Source organism: Diachasma alloeum, unplaced genomic scaffold, assembly GCF_001412515.2.
Source record: "Diachasma alloeum isolate Michigan unplaced genomic scaffold, Dall2.0 Dall_scaffold_00210, whole genome shotgun sequence".
Taxonomy (NCBI): Eukaryota; Metazoa; Arthropoda; class Insecta; order Hymenoptera; family Braconidae; genus Diachasma; species Diachasma alloeum.
The window spans coordinates 353,693-357,652 of record NW_021680375.1 but is presented as its reverse complement, the minus strand read 5'-3'; the positions used below and the strand labels follow the sequence as shown (position 1 = coordinate 357,652).

The following is a 3,960-nucleotide window of genomic DNA, read 5'->3' as shown; positions in this document are numbered from 1 at the left end:
CTGTTGAATAAACCCCTGAAAGTGAAATTCAACCATTTAAATAATCAAGGTTGATGAGTGGAGCGAGCAGAAAGTGCGCCCCCCGTCGTTGGCGAGCAAAATGAGCAGGGGACGTGGCCCCTACTGTTGAATAAAAATTCTGAAGCTACAAAAAAATTGCACGAAAATTCTTCAGTGATTCGTCAAGGTTGAGAAGCTTAGCGAGCCCCCCCCGGGTGGATGAGCGGACTGAGCGGGGGGCACGGCCCCCTGCTGTTGAATAAAAACCTTGCAATTAAAATTCAACCATTTAAATAATCAAGGTTGACGAGTGAAGCGAGCAGAAAGTGCGCCCCCCGTCGTTGGCGAGCAAAATGAGCAGGGGGCGTGCCCCCTACTGTTGAATAAAAATCCTGAAGCTACAAAAAAAATTGCACTAAAATTCTTCAGTAATTCCTCAAGATTGACGAGCTTAGCGAGCGCCCCCCCCCCCGNGCTGTTGAATAAAAACCTTGCAATTAAAATTCAACCATTTAAATAATCAAGGTTGACGAGTGAAGCGAGTAGAAAGTGCGCCCCCCCCGGATGGACGAGCGGACTGAGCGGGGGGCACGGCCCCCCACTATCCTATATTAAAAATTGTATGAAAATCTTGAAATTAAAATTCAACCAGTTACATAATGTGCAATTTTTCCGGTGGAATTCCCCTCTTTATGAACCAGTGAGTCTAAACCCCCGATTCCCAAATCAGTTCAGCTTATTACGTATCACAGCTGAATCATTGAGATGTTAATACAGATTACAGATGCGTCTTTATCAGGCGGGATTTTCCTCGTGGCGTCCTTGATTACCCCCAGAACTCCTTCCGCTAGCCGTTGGAAGTTGTCCAGCGTATTTGTCCTCACCAGGGATCGATAAAACGCATCTACACACTGAAAACAAATTGTTAGAATGTGGATCCTCTCGGTTGCGCCAGTCCCCCACTCTCGTCGCTTCCCGTTTTATTGAGGAAATTCCTTCTCAAGAACGCAACGGTGATACTAAAACCGCTCAGTGATAATCGCAAAGCATCACTGAATGCATCATTGTTGTGGTACAATTAATATTTATTGAGATTGTTTTCATTTTTTTTAAGGTGCACGGCGATCGGGCGATATTGTAAGCCTTTATTTGAGTCTATACATGAGGGACGAACATATGGGACACTTTACCTTTGTGTTTATGCAATTTTGGAAAAATTGTAATTGTTTTTTTTTTCTTAGGGAAGTCGAAATATTATTGTGAATAATGATTTCATGATTTCAACTTGAACATTTTTATTATTTATATTTTTTCTACAGAAAAAAATAATTTTCTTGTTCATTTTTAAACAAATACAATTGTCATAAAGTGAAGGGTCATGAGGGTAAAAAAATTGCAGATGGAAAATATTCAATTTTTTAATTTTAATTTTTGACGAGAAAAAAAATAGTCAATTTTTTTTGTTTGAGAAAGGAAAAAATCGCCTAAAAAATTATGATTTTTTCAGATTGCAAGGAAGAAATTAATCTTTTCATTCTCACCTCTAAAATGCACGCACTCATCTGCATTTAAAACATCTTAATGTTTCACAAAAATGGACTTTGTTTTTCAATCACCGAAAAATGAATGAAATTATGTTCATCCGGAAGAATTGACCCAGTGCGAGCGCTTAGCGGATTAAATTGCTAGTGCGAATCCCCCTCGGCGTGTTTGTTAGGTCAGTAATAAAATTATGGGAATAAGCCAAACGTTCACAGCGTGAGAACGCGTGTTTAACTCGGTTATATGATTGACTTCAACGGGATTAATAATGCTCGCTTGCGCTCAGCATCTTCGGGGGACCAGTGGCGCGACGTTCGTCATACCAAAAGCATCCACAGTATTTTTTATTTATTCAGTGGCAGTTTATGTTTTTGTGGCTAACACTCGTTCTATTCAACTGAAAAAAAATCTAAAAATTATTCTAAATAATTTTTAAAAAATCTGTGAGTTGTTTAATATTATCCCAGAAGTGATACCCTCGCTAATGAATTAATTGACGAATTTTTAAAGGTTCAAATAATTTTTTAAAAGTGAAAACTCGAAAAATTCGTGAAAATGTCATTTTTCTAATCAAAAAATTTTTTTAAAAAGTCTAAAAAATTCTTGAAGCTGTATATTATCATCATAAAATGATCACCAACGAAATCAATTCCTTTTCGAATATTTAATGAGCAAAATATTGACAAAAAAAATTTTAAAAATCGAAAAAATTATAGACAAATGGTCTTGTGGCTAATACTTGTTCTATTCAATCAAAAAAAAAATCTAAAAATAGTTTAAAATATTTTTAATCATTCTGTGAGTTGTCTGATATTATAAACCCTCGAAAAATTCGTGAAAATATTATTTTTGAATCAAAAAATTATTTGAAAAACTCTAAAGAATTCTTGAAATTGCATATTATTCTCAAAAAATGATCCCCAACTAAATTTATTCCTTGTCAAATATTCAATGAGTTTGAATAATTTTTTTGTGAGTGGAAAAACCAAAAGATTAAAAAAAAATTTTTTCAAAAAATCGAAAAATTGATAGAAAAAATAAAACAAAATTCTGGGAGTCTAACAACACTAAAATAAACTATTGATTCGTTGAAATAATTTTTTTTTATGAGTGAAATTTCCAAAACAACCAGCAAAAACGTTTGTTTAACTTTTTCTTTCTCCAAAAAAAAATGTTTTTCAATTGTTTATTGTTATGTTGTGTCGTGTGAATGTTTATTATTACTAAAATATCTTTTTTACCATTCAAAAATTAATCCGTGCATTGTAAATCTAATTATAGTGCTAAAAAAAGTGAGAAAACCCTTTTTTCATGAAATTTTTCAACTAAAAATCACTAAAAGATTGTCGTTATTAATGAATCATGTTTATGCATGATTAGTGAGTATATTTCCTCGTGTCGTAACACAATAACTAGGAAGAATCGCCGATTATCCGGGATTACCACAATAATCCTTGTAAAAAAAACACCAATCAAAAGACTTTTTTTCCTCTTGAAAACATGAAAAATTACGAGTTTTCGTCGATCACGAGTTCAATAAACCGTGAAAATTTTTTCTCCGGTATTCCCCATCGAGATTGAATCAACCGAGCTCTTGTAACCGTTTTTTCCTACCTCTCAATCAAACAGAGGAAATAACTATTCGCATTCATTCTATAAATTATTTCTCTTTTTTCTTGACGCAAGCAGAATAATTACAAGTGGAAACATGTTGCAATGTTTTTTAACGATCCTTCTTATCTCTTCAAGCATAACTTGACGCTTTACAAGGAATAAAAAATGATATTGAAAATCGGTAAAATTTTTTATTTTTTTTTTCAGTATTTTTTAACGAGAATCCATTACAAAAGCCAATACAATTATTTTCTGCCCGTGATTTTTTAAATAGAAAAAATATTGGGAGATTTTTTTTCGGCGCAAATCATGATCCTTTCAAGATAAATTTCACATTATCTTAGAAAAATATATATATAATTAAATTGGGACCCAAATAATGCGTCAAATAAAAAGAAAATTGTCCTTAATTTTTAGAAGAACAATTACAGATGAAAATATATTGCAATGTTTTTAATGATCTCTTTTATCTCTTCAAGCATAACTTGAGGTATTGGAAGGAATAAAAAAATAATATTGAGAATAGGTGGTTGATTTTTTAATGTTTTTTTTTAACGAGAATCAATTAGAAAAACAAATACAATTTTTTTCTCATATTTTTTTAAATAGAAAAATGTCAGGAGTTTGATTTTTTCATCCTTTCAAGATGAATTTTACATTATCTATGAAAAAAATATAAGTAAATCGGAATCAAATAGTCAGCTCTTTTCAACCAATTTTCCATTTTTTTTAGAGGGAAAAAATCGTCTAAAAATTCGATTAAATATTTTCAATCCTCTCACTCCCCCCCCCCCCCCCCCCCCC

At 33.0% G+C, this 3,960-nt stretch overlaps 1 protein-coding gene across 1 annotated transcript in view; it reads left to right on the top strand.

Annotated features, from left to right (window-relative positions):
* Positions 1-1,966: 1,966 nt before the first annotated feature.
* Positions 1,967-3,960, top strand: part of LOC107036561 (G-protein coupled receptor Mth2) — a 31,172-nt gene continuing 29,178 nt past the window's right edge. Inside the window, exon 1 of the mRNA XM_029125999.1 lies at positions 1,967-1,985. The gene's annotated coding sequence lies outside the window, so the exon portion shown is untranslated. The remainder of the gene's footprint in view (positions 1,986-3,960) is intronic.